Source organism: Sturnira hondurensis, unplaced genomic scaffold (genome assembly GCF_014824575.4).
Source record: "Sturnira hondurensis isolate 20B ecotype Veracruz unplaced genomic scaffold, ASM1482457v3 Scaffold0023092, whole genome shotgun sequence".
NCBI classification, from domain to species: domain Eukaryota; kingdom Metazoa; phylum Chordata; class Mammalia; order Chiroptera; family Phyllostomidae; genus Sturnira; species Sturnira hondurensis.
The window spans coordinates 83,965-101,820 of record NW_028095723.1 but is presented as its reverse complement, the minus strand read 5'-3'; the positions used below and the strand labels follow the sequence as shown (position 1 = coordinate 101,820).

General features: G+C 36.5%; 1 protein-coding gene across 6 annotated transcripts in view; it reads right to left on the bottom strand.

The window, feature by feature from the left end:
* The window catches only part of PLS3 (plastin 3), a 104,368-nt gene that overhangs the window by 67,988 nt on the left and 18,524 nt on the right, over nucleotides 1-17,856 (bottom strand). The window contains exon 1 of one of the 6 annotated variants that reach the window (XM_037037368.1): nucleotides 630-718. The exons of the other annotated variants lie outside the window; for them this stretch is intronic. The gene's annotated coding sequence lies outside the window, so the exon portion shown is untranslated. Of the gene's footprint in view, nucleotides 1-629; nucleotides 719-17,856 lie in introns of those variants that run through there. 6 annotated transcript variants of the gene reach the window in all.

Here is a 17,856-nt window from a genome sequence, read left to right as displayed (position 1 = left end):
CTAGCTATATTAAAATATGGAGAAATAAAACTTATAGGATTATCATGTGATTTTGTGAGCATCAAAACCTCTAATCACCACTATGTTATAAAATAACACCACTAAAATCTCATCACCAATGGTCTTCATTTATTTTGTAAAGTATAATTAAACATTAGGACAATGGTTTGTCATAGGTCATTTTTGTAAGAGTAGAATACCAATTTAATCAAGACAGGTTGTCATGACAGCTACCTCATCTTCTATCTCACAGAATACAGAAAAACCATTTAACAGGGATCAAAGGCTTTTGAAATTTTACCCTATCCTACCCCACCAACCCCCCTGCACAAAATATAGAGTAATAGTTTCTGTTATTTAAACATTTGGTCATGTAACTTGATACATATGACTATATAATTAGGATTTCAAAACCAATTTTTAAAAAGTACAAAGTCTTTAAAATTGTCTTCCAAATAAAGAGACAGAATATAGAGAGAACAGGTTAGATCTAAACTCCAAAAATTTCTCTTAAATTGGGTTCTACTGTAATAGTCTCTAAATGTTTAACTACCTTTGAAGTAAATTTCTGCTTAAATATTCAGTAACCTAAAAGTTAGAGCTTAACAAAATAATAGTAAAATAGTTACCCTTCTGTGAAGACCAGAGCAAACCTGTTTCTCGCAGCACTAATAGACGGAACCTCCTACGCTCAGAATGCCAATCTGGAAATCCAACATTCTTCTTACAACTGCAACTTCAGAGAACAAGTCATAACACTTCCTGCTAGAAAAAGAGAACACCCTGACAAAAGAATGATATAACACTTACTAATTCCCTTCCTGCCTGCCTGCCTCACAGTGTTTTTGCCAAGTATTAATGAATTCTATTTTCACAACATTTAGAGAAAAGTTAATTTTTTTTCATTCCAGCACCACTGAAACCATGCAAAATCACCAGGGAATTTAAAGTTGGTCAGGTCAAATAGCTACAACCCACATATCTATTTAGAGTTTGAACATTAGCCACGTAACCTGCTTATTTTAGAAGACATGGGTGGAACTAGCCTCTCCCCAGTGCCCAAGTTACCAGTACATTACTTAGGAGAGCTAACTCTCAGATTGCTTATGTTCTCTGTTACTCATTTTGATCCAAACTCATTCATACTTTTGTACAACATTTGCCTTCTGTGAGCTAGGTGTTGCAGTATTTATTGCAAGTACCTACTGCACCTGCATTCTGTTGAAATGTAAGCTGTTAAGTGTAGGAACTCTATTTTCTTCCACTGTCACACATAGGAACTAAGCCAATACTTCCACCAAATTTTTTACTTAGAGGCAAGACTGTAGAGCAGTTAAGAGCTCTAGAGCCAGATTGGGTTCAATCCCGGTTTGACAATTTTCTAGCTGTGCATGTTCTTAGGCAAGTTTCTTAAGCTCTTGTGCCTGTTTTCACATCCAGGAACAACAGTAACTACTTCACATAATAGGAAACTACTTTGTACATTGTTGTGATGCTTAAGTGATTTGATGACTGTTTGAAATTTAGATTATAGCAAGAAGGGATGGAGAGATACCTCAGTGTGTGGTTGCCTCTCATATGCCCCCTACTGGGGACCTGGCCCACAACCCAGGCATGTGCCCTGACTGGGAATCAAACCAGCGACCCTTCGGTTCACAGGTCAGTGCTCAATTCACTGAGCCACACCAGCCAAGGTGATCACTGCTGTTCTCATTATTGAAATTGTGTTTTTAACTGGCATAGCAATTCTAATGAGTGAATTGCTAAATTAACTAACTGTTTTGTAGAGATTTCCCTTTATGGGAGAGAACAGAAAATCAACAGGAGTGACACACTAGACTCAGGAGAGCATGCCTAATACTGAAAAAAATTATTTGGAAAGAAATAGAGTGCAATGGGAGCATCAGAGTCTTAGGAGGCTGACAAATTTGAAGTCTGTATGACCTTGAACAAACTACTTAGTTTTTCTGAACCCCATGTTCATATCTATAAATGTGGAGTTAATTCCATATGCTTCATAAGATTTCTATGATGATTAAATGAGACGATATAAGTATAGAAGAGGACCTGGCTCCAGCAAGGTGCTCAGTAAGTGGCAGCCACTATTATAATGTACCTGAGATACAACAGGCATAGCATCATCTGCTCTATCTGCCTGATAGGAATGAAAGTGAAATAAAGGACTGGAGTACCAGTCCTTTATAAATAATATAAAGCAAACACAGTGAAACATTTTATCATAATATACTGATTTCCCAGAATAAGGAGACAACTCCCACTGCATCTACTGGTGAAAAGTATCTGGTAGTCCATGTTAAGGAGGCAGAGTATTCTGTCCTCATCACTAACCACCATTAGCAGACGCTGGATTACATTTCATCTCCTTAGTAGAATAACTTTAACTTATTTCATCAATCACAAAAAACCCATAAAACATTGAAAGACAACATAATCCAGAACAGAAGGAATATAGTGGCAGAAGCCAGAGGACATGTTTTCCCATGTCTTTGTTGCTGACTCCTGTTCAACTTTCCCAAGTCTCAATTTCACCATTTGCAAAACAAGCATAGTACTATCTGACTTCTGCCTATCAGGGAATATATGAGATAGCAAATAATTCTCAAGCACTTGAGCTACCCAGAAGGGTTTACATGAATGTATTATCATGCAATTTACAGAGAAAATCGGGGCACAGGCAACTGCCTCAAGTAAGAAGACAGTATCAGCATTAGATCAGATACATTGGGTGTTTCCAGCCTTACTTTTTCTTCAGCCACACTTGTCACTTCAAACCACTTAAATGGGTCTGTCTCAAGTGCTATTAACTTCCTCAATAATAAGGCTACCTAGAAACGGTTTCCTTGACTTTCCCTTTCTTTTTCATCTGGAATGTATATGTTTTCTAGCTTTCTGAACTCTAAGGCTCATCTTTGATCATAGTGAAACCTATCAACACTAAGTCACTGATTTGAAATTCACTATTCACTATATTATTACATAATTCATTTATTACATAAATTCATTTAAACTACACAACATTGTGGTACAATTTTTAGGAATATATACCCCTTTGGAAATGCATAGCTTCTACTTATTAACCACTACAATGTTTCCTAAAAGACTGTCCTATCACATCAATAGTTCAACTAGTTTTAATATTCAGTCCATTTTGTAACCTAAATGTTTCAGTTATCATCTGAGGTAATGTGTGCTGTGTGAGATGGGTGGGAGGAGGAGTGTTTGTGTATATACACCCCCATGTGTGTATATTAACAGAATTTGTATTTTTACTCTGGGTAATGGAAATTGGTTTTGGAATAGACAATGATGGCAAGGGTTGTGTAATACATTTCACAGGGTTTTTTTTGTTTTTTATTTTAATTTTATTTATTTATCTTTAGAGGGGAAGGAGAGAGGGAGAGAAACATCAATGTATGGTTGCCTTTTCTGTGCCCCCTGCTGGGAGTTGGCCTGCAGGGAACCAGCCTACAACCCAGGCATGTGCCCCGAGTGGGAATCGAACCGCAATCATGTGGTTCGCAGGCCTGTGCTCAATCCACTGAGCTACACCAGCCAGGGCTCACAGTTTTATAAATAGGCCACAAAATGAAAACAACTTTTACACTTTATTTCAAATTCATCATGATGAATGCTGAGGAAAGCCTATGGAAACAAACTTATGTTTTATCTGTAGAGAAAAGGTTCTCAATCTCTCAATCTCTCTCCTTCCCCAAACAAACCCATAAAGTTAAAAGTTCACATACACACCCCTGTGGACACCCATGGCCCTCAGGGTAGAAAGGAAAGAAAGAGTTACAACCTACACTACATGAGTTTCACAGACATATCAGTGTAATATACAGTTAGAACACAAGATCCAGATATAGTATTTTTAATGTCTCTTCCAACTTTCATTCAAATGTCATGCTCTCCACCACACCCAGTACCAGGTACAGTCTTCCCATGTGCAAAAAGCACAGTGGAGACCTCTCCTGCTGGGGTTAAGGACACACTCCAATAACCCTCACCTATTTTCCTTTAATGAAACAGGATTTTACCCATCTTCCTAATTTATAAAGAAAAAAAAAACAAATAGATAACACCCAAAGTGAGCAAAGAATTGAAGCAAAGATATCTAACATAAAACAGGTACCAAATTAACATGCAGGAAACTACTATAATTTTGAACTATACTGGAAAGTTCAGGAAATCTATAGTAGGAATAGTATTAGGTATAGAAACTTCCTGTTGCATTGATGTGTCAGTGTTAATAATCAAGTAGATCTGGTTTATGTAATTGTTTTCACATATTGGGTGTGGGAAAAAGCTACAAAATATCCTAATTTTAATATTCCAGGGGTTGTCTCCCCAATAAGTCTTCATTAGCTCTGTATTTGTGTAACAAAGTACTTAAATCTGTCAACATTTTAGAATAGGATGCCTTATTATATATTAAATTATAAATCTTGTCCAAATTATCAACTGACCTACACATAGGGCAAGGAACTTATTTAAAAGACACCTGTGGACTTCTGGTCAAGATGGAGGAGGAGGTAGACACACTGTGCCTCCTCGCACAACCAAAAAGAAGAACAACACATTTAAAAACAAAAAAACAACCAGAACTCTCAGTAAATTGAACTGTATGGAAGTCCAACATCCAAGGAGTTAAAGAAGAAACATTCATCCAGACTAATAGGAGGGGTGGAAATGTGTAGCCAGGTGGAGATGACTGGCAAGGCAGAGGCTGGCCAACTAGGCAAGGTGGTGGCTTGCAGACTGGGTGGTCTCACATTTGCATGCTGATAAACCAAGAGGAATAACTGAGGAACAAGATAGACCACACAACCCAGGGTTCCAGAATGGGGAAATAAAGCCTCAAAGCCTCTGACTGAAAACACCTGTGGGGGTTGAGGCAGCAGTGGGAGAAACTCCCAGCCTCAGAGAAGAATTCATTGGAGAGACCCACAGGGTCCTAGAACGTACACAAACCCACCCATCCAGGAATCAGCACCAGAAGGGCCCGATTTGCTTGTTGATAGTGGGGTAAGTCACTGAAAGCTGGCAGAGAGCAGAGCAAGAGGCACTGCTCCCCCTCAGACTCCTACCCCACATACAGCATCACAATGCACCCTCCTGGGTTGCCCCTCTCTGGTGAACACCTAAGGCTATGCCCCTTGCTACATAACAGGCATGCTGAGACCAAAAAAAAAAAAAATGACCTAAATGAAAGAATAGGTCAAAGTTCCAGAAAAAATACAACTAAGCAATAAAGAGATAGCCAACCTATGAGATGCACAGTTCAAAACACTGGTAATCAGGATGCTCACAGAATTGGTTGAATATGGTCACAAATTAGAGGAAAAAATAAAGGCTAAAAAAAGTGAAATAAAGGAAAATGTACAGGGAACAAATAGTGACAGGAAGGAAACTGGGGCTCAAATAAATAATTTGTAGCAGAAGGAAAACCAGAAAAGAATGAAGAAACAATAATTCAAAAATATGAGGAGAGGCTTAGGAACCCCCAGGACATCTTTAAACGTTCCAACATCCAAATGATAGGGGCGCCAGAAGAAGAGGAAGAGCAACAAATTGAAAACTTATCTGAAAAAATAATGAAGGAGAACTTCCCCAATGTGGCAAAGGAAATAGCTTCCAGGAAGTCCAGGAAGCTCAGAGAATCCCAAAAAAGTTGGACCCAAGGAGGAGCACACCAAGGCACATCATAATTGCATTGGCCAAGATTAAAGACAAGGAGAGAATGTTAAAAGGAGCAAAACAGAGTTACCTACAAAGGAGTTCCCATTAGACTATCAGCTTATTTATCAAAAGAAGCTGATCAAGAAGGGGCTGGAAAGAAGTATTCCAAGTCATGAAATCTAAAGACCTACATCCAAGATTGTTCTATCCAGCAAAGCTATCATTTAGAATAAAAGGGCAGACAAACTGCTTCCCAGATAAGGTCAAGTTAAAGGAGTTCATCATCACCCAGCCCTTATTATATGAAATGTTAAAGGGACTTATCTAAGAAAAAAATATAAAAATATGAACAAGTAAAATGACAACAAACTCACAGCTATTAACAACTGAACCTAAAAACAAAAACAAACTAAGCAAACAACTAGAACAGGAACAGAATCACAGAAATGGAGATCACATGGAGGATTATCAGTCATGGAGTGGGAGGGGGAAAGAGGGGAAAAAGGCACAGGGAATAGTAGCGTAAATGGTAAGGAGAAAATAGACAGGGGGCAGGTGTTGAGATAGTATAGGAAACGTAGAAGCCAAAGAACTTGTATGTACGACCCAAGCACATGAACTAAATGGGGGTGGATATGGGTAGGAGAGGGTGTACAAGGTGGAGGGGAATGGGGGGGGAATGGGACAACTGTAATAGTATGATCAATAAAATATATTTTTTTAAAAAGACACTGTGGTGACTATAGTTTACTCTTTAAAATGCATTGTGTTAGATGGCATCAAGAAACATAAAGATGTATGAAACATTTCTTTCACACCCAAGTTGCTCAGAGTGTGTATCATATATGTAATTGATTCTCTAACATGGGTATAATGCCTCCACAATGCCCATCCTAAGGGGTACTAATATTATTGCAAAGCACAGCTTGAACCAACTAAATTACAAATCATTACAATGCAATTTTAAGAGACAAAGAAAGAAATGGCATGAAAAGAAACCAAAGAAAAAAGAGAAAATACAAAAAGGAAACAATAAGAAATGAGACTGTCTTTGGTTTTCCTGTATAAAAAAAAAACAAATAAGAGATGTGAGCAAATATGGGCATGATCACATCATTTTTCACCACAACCCATCATCTTATTTCACTTCAGAACAGGAACCATCTTGTCATCTCCTTTGAGTCAGCTCTTGTACTATTCATACAGGCAAAAATAACGGAGCAGCACATTCATTTTCCACAGTACACATTAAATGCATTAAGTATTATATAATTCTTCACATGACAGAAGACAAAGTTTACATATGCCATACTAACACCAATTTCCAGGGCTACTACATCCTTCACCATCATCCTCTCCCCAAATTAAGCCCATCTAAAGAATAAATCCACAAGTTAATCTCATAACATTCCTCAGTTACTTAAGGAGGCTAATTATAACTCTGATCGCTGATAAATAGAAAAGTAAAAGTGAGAATCAAAAAGTCAAACTTTAATCAAAACATAAAATTTTAAAAAATCAAATTAATTATTAGCTTCAGCTTACTGCCATATATTCCAAATAAATTGTCATTTTTTTCCAGTTCAAACTTGAGATAAAATATGTAACAGTTCTCCAAACTCATTCAGTGAAGGTCATTAAAAGCAGAATGATAGCTTTAAATCATTTTACATTGGTCTATCTTACTATTTATATTTATTAGGCTCTAGGAAGGCAGTGATTTGTCTTCACCAATCTATCTCAAGCATTTAGAACAGTGCTTGGCTCAGAGCAGACACTCAGTATCTGTTAAATGAATTCATGGTAATGATGTTACCTCCTAAAGGAACTAAACTCATTGTTATTTGCTACAGTGGTTTATTACATAATCAAGAGCAAACATTTAGCTTTTTTAATGCAAATAAAATAAATATAAAAGGCATCTATCTACTCTTGTCCCACTGGATAACTCTAATAATAGGATGGTTTCTGAGAGCTGATCTGGCAAAAAAAAATGAGAGGTTATATCTTTCCAGCGACACCAAATCCATAATATTTTTCAGTAAAATGATTTCTTAAAATGCTTCACTTTTAGAAAATAAAAGCATTTCTGAGAAAAGAAATAGGGTGGAAAGTATAAAGAACTTTGAATTTTACGGTTCCATCAAATTTGCTACACAGAAAAGAAAGGAAAATCTCAGTTGTCAAGACAACACTGCCTTACCTTTCTAAACTTTAAAATGACTACTTCTTGACCTCATAAAGAATAGCCAAACCTTCAAAAGAAAGCCATTTTAGCATTTCCTGCCTGCCTGCACTAGTCCAAAATTAACCCTGTCAGTTTTTAGGAAGACATAAAAATCCCTTTAAACAACTAATTCAAATGAAGTGGTAACATGAAGCCACAGTTTATAAGACGCTGACTTCTACTTGTTACCAGATGTTGCCACCACTTCAAAGTGTTAAATGCATTCATGAAGACATTCACATATGTTTGCATGTGCAATATTTTCCGCCACTGTTATTGTGGCAACATGTTCTCAGAGAAAAATTATTGCCTCATTGTTCAATAAAACGTCTTTAAGACTGTCAATATTCACTTCAAGAAACATCAAGTATTCTGTTAGTTTCATTTTTCCATATAATTCTTGCAAGCGCTTATATACACTTTCAAAACACAACATAAAATAGCACCATTTCATTGGGAGCATGTCAGGAACAGCTCCACTTGAAGTTCTAGCTGAACAACTGAAATTTGTGTATGTGAATACTTTTAGAATTGCTTTTTTAGATAAGTAGACAGTCACTACCTTTACGTAGTTTAGGGTTCCTTTGCCAGGAATAATTCAACAATTGCACTGTTTTCTACTTTTACCCATTTTTCTCTGGTTATGTTAACATCTTTGGTTATGTTGCATTAAGGTTTTATTAGCTTAATTAAAAAAATTCTAATCTCAAGAGATAGTTTAATTCAACAACAACATATAATGGTCACTGTTAAGTTTGGCCCAATACAAAATCCTGAACATTTCTCCTTAAGACTGACAGCAAAAATAATGTAGTACAATATCCCCTTTCTATTTAAACAACAATGCCCACGTGGTGAGATAATAGGATGCCTATGTGATGAGATGAAGTGAGGTGAATGACAGAGGCACCATGACATAGTGTTAGGCTACTTACTATAAGGGTTACTTGAACCCAAGCACTGTAATAATCCAGAGACAGTTGGTAAGATAAGTGACTAGCAGTTGGGGAGCATATCCTGCATGGGTATGCTGGACAAAGGGATGATTCACATCCCTTGATGGGATGGAGTGGATGGTGCCAGATTTCACCACATTACTCAGAATGGTACAAACTTAACACTTATGAATTATTTATTTATAAAATTTTCCATTTAATATTTTCAGATTTCAACTGACTACAGGTATCTGAAACCACAAAAAGTAAAACTATGGATGGGGTGGGTACTGTACAGTTAATAAAGTCACATCATAATTAATTCTGCCTCAAATTAAATGGGTTTTGTGGCCTTCACTTACTAAAAATCATATTGTTAACCAAAAGTCATCCGTGCAAGAGTAGCTTCTTACCTTTCCCAGTTTATCCCTCTCCCTGGTACCATGTTATCTCAGAAACTGGATAAAGCCATTAGCATGGTTCTTTTGATGGGGTAGGCCATCCTTAGCTCACTGGCTCTAAGATTTCACTGCTTCAGAAAATGAGCTTTTACAAGTCTCTCACTAACAAACAATTAGTGCTGGGGAGGATGTGGAGAAAAGGAAACCCTAGTGCATTGTTGGTGGGAATGCAGACTGGTAAAGCCACTGTGGAAAACAGTGGAGTTTACTCAAAAAACTAAAAATGGAACTGACTTTTGACCCAGCAATCCTCCTTATGTGAATATATTCTAAGAATCTTGAAACACCAACTCAAAAGAATACATGCACCCCTATGTTCATAGTAATGTTATTTACAACAGCCAAGATTTGGAAGCAGCCCAAGTGCGCATCAGTAGATGAGTGGATAAAAAACCCGTGGTACACATTTACACAATGGAATACTACTCAGCCATAAAAAGAAAGAATTTTTACCCTTTGTGACAGCATGGGTGAAACTGGAAACTATCATGCAAAGTGAAATAGGCCAATGGAACAGACTAATAGCTGTCAGAGGGGAGAAGGGAGGGGGAACTGGATGAAAGAAGGTGAACACATTAGCCAAAGAACATATATGCATAACCCATAGACACAGACAACAGTGTGGTAATAGTGAGGGGGAAGGAAGAGTAAAGGCTGGGTGGAGGCTGGCAAAGTTGGGAGAAATTGGGGACAATAGTGTCAACAATAAAAATAAAGAAAAATAATATTGTATGTTTAAATAACCCTTGGGGGGGTAAAGCAAAAGTCATTTATTAGATCAAATAAATATAAAAATACAGATAACTCCTAGGTGAAGAAACAAATTGAGATACCTGCTTATGATGAGTACCATTATACAGGGGTGGGCAAAAGTAGGTTTACAGTTGTGAGAATGGGAAACACAGTTTATTCTTGTATTATTATTTACTAATTATTATATTATTTTCCCTACAAACAACTGTAAATCTACTTTATTAACCCATGTGCTGCTTTCTCCCTTAAAATTACACTGTTTTCAATCACAGGATATATAGTTATATATTTTCTTTAGCTGTGAATATTACCTAAACAAAGTTAGGAATAGCTGGAGAAGAAACAAATCCCTGATATTTTGTGTGTTATTTTCTGTTTGTTAATTTATATTTTGAACAGATTTTATTTATTTATTTTTAGAGAGAGGGGAAGAGAGGAAGAGAGAGAGAGAAACAGCAATGTGTGGTTGCCTCTTGCACGCCCCCTACTGGGGACTGAGCCCACAACCCAAGCATGTGCCCTGACTGGGAATCAAACCGGCGACCCTTTGATGTTGCGGTCCATGCTTAACACCAGCCAGGGCTGTTTTTTGTTTTTTTTTAAAGATTTTATTTATTTACCGTTAGAGGGGAAGGGAAGGAGAGAGGGAGAGAAATATCAATGTATGGTTGCCTCCCGTGCGTCCCCTGCTGGGAACTGGCCTGCAACCCAGGCATGTGCCCTGGCTGGCAATCGAACCGCGATTGTGTGGTTCGCAGGTCCACACTCAATCCACTGAGCTACAGCAGCCAGGGCCAGGGCTGTTTATTTTTAAAAAATCGTTTTTAGAATAACAAATTGCTGATATTAGTGACAGTTGATCTCACTGTAATTATTACACTTAAACTATGAACCACAGGCTTTAAGTTTTCATTATTGACAAGTAATTCTGCAAACTGTATTTAATGTAGTGTAACTGGACTATGATTTTTTAAATTCCTGTTTTCTAAGTCTAGACACTTAATACCATATTCATAATGTTATAGGCCACCACTAATATACAGGGTGGGGCAAAAGTAGGTTGACAGTTTTGAGTAGGCAAAACAATTTATTCTTGTATTATTTACTAATTACCAATATTATTTTCCACATGAACAACTGTAAATCTACTTCTGCTCCACTTTGTACTTTATTAAAGTAATAAAAGCCAATTTATAATAAAAACAATAGGAAAAACCCAAAAGGGTTTTTTGGGGGGTGCCTTAACAGTTATTAAATAGTTCCTAGGCCCTGGCTGGTGTAGCTCAGTGGATTGAGCACAGGCCTGCGAACCACACGATTGCGGTTCGATTCCCACTCAGGGCACACGCCTGGGTTGTAGGCTGGTTCCCTGCAGGCCAACTCCCAGCAGGGGATGCAGAAAAGGCAACCATACATTGATGTTTCTCTCCCTCTCTCCTTCCCCTCTAAAGATAAATAAATAAAATTAAAAAAAATAGTTCCTTACACTTTTTCTTTTTTTAATAATAATTGTTTCCAAGAGTCTGTTTTAAATTAAGACAGTTGTAATTTTTAAAAAATGTTATTTTGCATAAACAAAGCATGAGAATACACATTTTTAATTTTAAAACTTTTATTTACTATTCATCAACAACAAATGCATCTCAAACTCCAATACCCTAAATCTCAATGCTAGTGGCATATTATATTTTGCTATTGAGGAAATGCATCTATTTGAGGCAACAGAAGGGATAAACCATATTGTCATTAAGGCACAACAATAAGTTTAGGAATCTTGTAAATAGAAATCTAATGGGTGGTCTTAAAAATTTGTTAGATGTAACCCTTTAAAAATTTTTAAATTCAGAAGTAGATCAATAATTTAGAAGTTGAAAGTTACATACCTAAATCAAGAATGTGTCATCTTTTGGAGGGAAATGATTCCATTTTGGCAATTAAAAGAAGACATCCAAGTTATATCTGACAAGAAACAACCACTTAATACTTATTCAGTGATTTAAAAATCATATAAATAGGCACACTTTTAGAAAATAAGACCTACCATGAGACTATAGAAGAAATTTAATTGTCTCCCTGAATAGAATTACCATTTTAACTTAATATTATATATGCAATCTTAAAATTCTAATTTAATAATACAATTCCTATCAACATCCCAGCAGTTTTTCTAATCATAGACCAGTTTATTCCACAAATTTTATGTGGAAAACAACAGGTCCAAAACAGGTAAAATATATTGAAAAATAAAGTAAGTGGAATCCCTCGCTTGAAACTACAGCAATCAAGACAATGTGGTATTGGCAGAGCAATAGACACAGACAATGGAACAGATCAGAGAAGCCAGAAGTAGACCTACACAAATATGCTCAACCGCTTTTTGACAAGGATGTGAAAGCACATTAATGGAGGAATGGTGCTGGAGCAATTAGACAACCATTAGGAAAAAAAGTAACTCTGACCTAAACCTCATACCTTCACATACAATTAAACTAAAAATTAGGTCACATACTTAAAATGTGAAACATAACACCATGCAACTTTAGAAAATTTTGTTCTTTTTTATTTTTCATTTTTTATTGATTTGAGAGAAACATCAATTTGTTGTTCCACTTATTCATGCATTCACTGGTTGATTCTTTTATGTGCCCTGCCCAGGGAGGGACTGAATCCCGCAACCTTGGCATATAAGGACAATGCTGTAGCCAACTGAGCTACCCGGCTAGGGCTAGAAAACTGTTTGAGAAATTCTTCAAAAACCAGGTTTTGTGAAGAGGTCTTAGATATGATACCAAAAAAGCAATCCATAACAGGAAATACTACTTTGACCTCATCAAAACAAATACTTTTGCTCTGTAAAAGACCTTGTTCGCAGGATTGAAAGGCAAGCTGCAGAGTAGGAGAAAATAGCTGTATACCACATACCTGACTAAGGATTATTTATCATCTAGAATATATAAATACCTCTCAAAATTCAACATTAAAAATAAACAAACCAATTAGAAAATAGGCCAAATATCCCTGTCTGGGAAGCTCAGTTGGTTAGAGTGCTGTCTTGATACTCCAAAGTTGCAGGTTCAATCCAAGCAGTCAGGGCACATACAGGAAGCAACAGAGGAATGCATAAATAAGTGGAACAACAAATTGATGTTTCTCTCTCTCTCTCCTTTCCTTTCTTTCTCTAAAATCAATAAAAATAAAAAACAGAAAATAGACAAAATATACAAAAAAACATTTCACTGAAGAGGATAAAGAGATGGGAATTAAACATGTGAAAAGATATTCAACATCATTAAGCACTGGATATGCAAAATGAAACCAAAACGAGATATCATACACACCTACCAGAATGGGTAAAAGAAAAAAGAATGAATACCAAATGCTGACAAGACTATGGAAAAACCAGACCACTCCTACACTGCTGGTGGGAGATTAAATGGTACAGTCACTGTGGAAAAGCATTTTGGCAGTCTCTTAGAAAAGTAAACATGAAACTTGCATACAACCCAGCAATTGTACTCTTCAGGCATTAATCCCAGAGAAATGAAAACTTACATTCAGACAAAAACCTGTATACAAATGGTTATAGTAGCTATATTTTTAATAGCTAAAACTGGAAATGGCCTAGATATCCTTCAATGGATGAACAGTTAAATAACCTATGATATAGTTACACCATGGGGTATTACTCAGCAATAAAAAGGAACAAGGCACCCTGGCTGATGTAGCTCAGTGGATTGAGCATGGGCTGGGAACTAGAGCTGACAGTTCACTTCCCAGTCAGGGCACATGCCTGGGTTGCAGGCCAGGTCCCCAGTGGGGGCCATAAGAGAGGCAACCACACATTGATATTTCTCTCCTTCTCTTTCTCTATCCCTTCCCCTCTCTCTAAAAATAAATAAACAAAATATTTTTTTAAGGAACAAAGTATTGATATATGCCACTTAGGTGAATCTCCAGAGAATTATGCTGAGTTAAAAAAAACATATCTGAAAAAGTTACACATTCTATGATTCCATTTATATAACATTTTTGAACTTACAGAATTATGCAAATGGTGAACCAGTGGTTACCAGATGTAAAGATGGAGGAGGGAGAGGAAGCAGATGTTTGTTGTTATAAAAGGGTAACAAAAAGGATTCTAGTGGTGATGGAACTCTTCTGCATCTTGACTGTATCAATATTATCAATACCTTAACATTGATATTATACACTATTTTGCAAAGTTACTACTGAGGGAAACTGGGTAAAAGGTACATGGGATCTCTCTGCATCATTTCTTATAAGTAATATCTCTATGATTATTACAAAGTAAAAACTTTAAATAAAAAATCCAATTTGGAATTAAATACAGAATATACTACAATTAATAGAAAAAAGGGAATAAAATTTACTTGCATTAACTCCATATTCTGTTTTAAACATTATTCCCATTAATCTTTCCAAAACATTATAGACATAACTCCTGACATAACTCCTTAGCCTATACAATCATTCCATGAGTCCAGTAGAGTATTTAATCTGGGTAAAACATATTTCTTCTGTTCAATACAAAAATAAGAGGCTAATATAATAAAGAGTTTCAGGACTAAAACCCATCAGTGCAATCCAATTTAAGTATTTCTTATTAGAAATAGGTTTTACATGTTCAAATGATGCTTCTCCCTAGTTATGCACATGGCTCCCTCCCTGATCTCCTTCATGTCTTGCCTCAAATAACTCCCTGTTAGTGAAACCTTCTGGGACCACATGATTTGAAATGGCAATGCTCTTCTTTCCACTCCCTATTCCTTCAATCCTGTTTTTAATTTTCTCCACAACCATTACCATCCAATATATTATATCACTGTTTACTTTCTATTTCCCCCTAATCGGTTGTAAACTTCATAAGGTGATCATTTTTGTGGGTTTTTTTTTCAGTCAGAGGTGTAATCCCCACTGCCTGGAGTAGTACCTGGCTTGCAATAGGCACTCAGTAAATATTTGAATAAATGAATGAATAAATGAATGAAATGGGAAAGATGTTTTTCTTGGTGATAAGTAATACAAATACTGGCTCTATGGAGTAGATAAAATCCAGTTTAGAAATAACTGAAAGTATACCCAATATACTGTACTGAAATTAAGAGGTTTCAAAATCTTGTGGGTGTATTACAATATAGGAAACTTTCAGATCAATAATTAGGGCTGTAGCTTTGTTAGCATAAGGAATCCTTTGGATTAAAGATATGACCTAGAAAAATAGCTGACCACTGCAAAGCTATTGCTAATGAATTTCATTAGCTACAGAAGAGCTGGAAGCTGCTTAAGTTACAGGTGAAGTGAGTTTTAGAGTTCATGTCAACTTTAATCACATGTCATCTGTCATTTTGTTAACATCTAAAAGAAGACACCAGTTAGTATAAAGTGATTTCGGGAAGGAGAGGCATTCCTAACTAAACAAAGTTGAACCCTAGATGTGCTGTTTAAATTTGTGCAGAGAAGAGTGATGAATCAGGTATCAGGAGACCCCATCGTCCTCTTCCACTGTCTTCTGTTACTATGTGCTGAGACAAATCAAAATTAATTAAACCTCTGTTACCTCATCTGTAAAGCATTAATGGCTAGATTAGATGGTGTTTCATTTATCTTAGTGATACCAGTGCTTGGCATACTATTGATAACAAATACAGGCCTATTAAATGAATTAAGTAATCATATAGGAAGTTCTAATTGGGTCTTCCACAAATTGTATCTTTTCTTGACTAAACTATAGCCCTCCTCTCTCAGGGAAGCATATTATTTTCTTAATGGCCTGCAAGGAACTAACTGCCCATAAGAGCAAGAAGACTATGGCCAGGAATTTCTCTGTGTGTGAATTCGGAAGATAATGGCCGAGTTGGGTTCTAAGTATCAACTATTTTGACCTAATGCTATGCAGGTGAATCTAGGGACAAGGGCACTTGAGAGAAAAGCTGTGATTTGAAACTGTGGTGATTCTTTTTACCATCCTTTGATAATTCTTCACTCTTATACTCAAAAGGTAAATGTCCCTTCAAACTTAATGCCACAAATTCTAAATATCAAACACCAAACTCTTCTGAAAATGTCAAGTGTTAAATGTACTCAGTATCATTTCTGAATGGATAAATAAGAAACTAGCACTAATGGTCACCTCCTGGGAAGGGATATGGGACATTGGGGTCAGGGGCAGGAAGTTTATTGTCCTTTCTTTACGTTCATTTATATACTCTCATTTTTTCATATACTTCAGTATATTTTATATTTCAAAAGTAAAATTTAAAAATGAATATTTTAGATGTGGTCAGTAATGTTTCAGGGATGTCCAACCCATGCCCTGCAGGCTGTAGGTGGCCCAGGATGGCTATGAAAGCAGTCCAACACAAAATCACAAATTTACTCAAAACTTTTTTTTTGCCTCATCAGTTTTCATTAGTGTTTGTGTAGATAATGTGTGGCCCAAGACAACTCTTCTTCTTCCAGTGTGGTCCAGAGATGCCAAAATGTTAGATACCCCTGCTTTAGATCACCTAAAACGATTATGTTTAAAAGTATTTATCATTTACTTCTGCACTTTAATACTGCTTACCTTTGCTTCTTAGGTGTTCAGTAAATATGTTTAAATAAGAAAGTTTGTAAACATCTACTATACAGGAAGTTTTTAAAAGGTGATTATACAATTTTTACAGGCTTTCCATTTTCAAGTAACAATAATAGTAAAGACAAAGGTACTGGGAACAAGTTGAGGATAATAAGCATCAGGAAACAAGAAAAAATAGCTATTCTTAGATGCAGAAATCAATATTGCTTTGAGTCAGTCAAACCAAAATTTACTTTAATAGCAGAGTAGTGATAAATAAAATGTTATCTTGTCAGTACCACCTCTAAGTCATCAGCTGACCTGTGATTAGACATTTAATATTAACATGTTTCATTATCAATAGTAGCCAAAAAGTAGAAACAACCCAAATGTCTATCAACAGGTGAAAAGATAAGAAAACATGGTATATCCATATAATGGAATATTATTCCACCAGAAAAAGAAAGTACTGATACATACTCCAATGTGAATGAACCTTGAAACATTATGCTAAGTGGAAGAAGCCAGACACGAAAGACCACATACTACATGGTGCATTCATATAAAATTTCAGACTTGTGAAATTTATAGAGACAAAATAGATTAGGGGTTATACCTTGTCAGGGGTAGAGGGCTGATGGAAAGGGTTATAGCTCAAGAGTACGGGATTTCTTTCTGAGGTGATGAAAATGTTTGAAAATTGTGGAGATAGCTGCCCCTGTCTGGGAATATACTGAACTGTACACTTTATATGGGTGGTATGGGATGTGGATTATATCTCAATGAAGCTGCTTTAAAAAGTGAAAACGAGGCTTCAAGTCAAGATGGAAAAGTAGGTAAATGCTGTGCTCACCTTATCCCATGTCTACATCAAAATTACAACTAAATTGCAGAACAACTACTCTTGAGAACCATCTGAATAGAATCATATAAATAAGGATATAAAGAACAAACAAAGCCACATCAAGTCTATAGAAGGGGCAGATAAATGAAATGGGCTGGTCCAACATCCACATATCACAGCTAAGAATTGGGAGAAATATTTCAGCTGCAGAGGTCCCCATTGAAGAGCAAGGGGTTCCAGCCCCACACTTGGCTCCCAAGTTCAGACCACCAGTTGGGGAAGAGGAGTCCGTCCCTACCACAGCTGGCAGTGAAAATCAGCAGGGACTCAGTTTGGGTGAGACAGAGAGCTGCCACAGA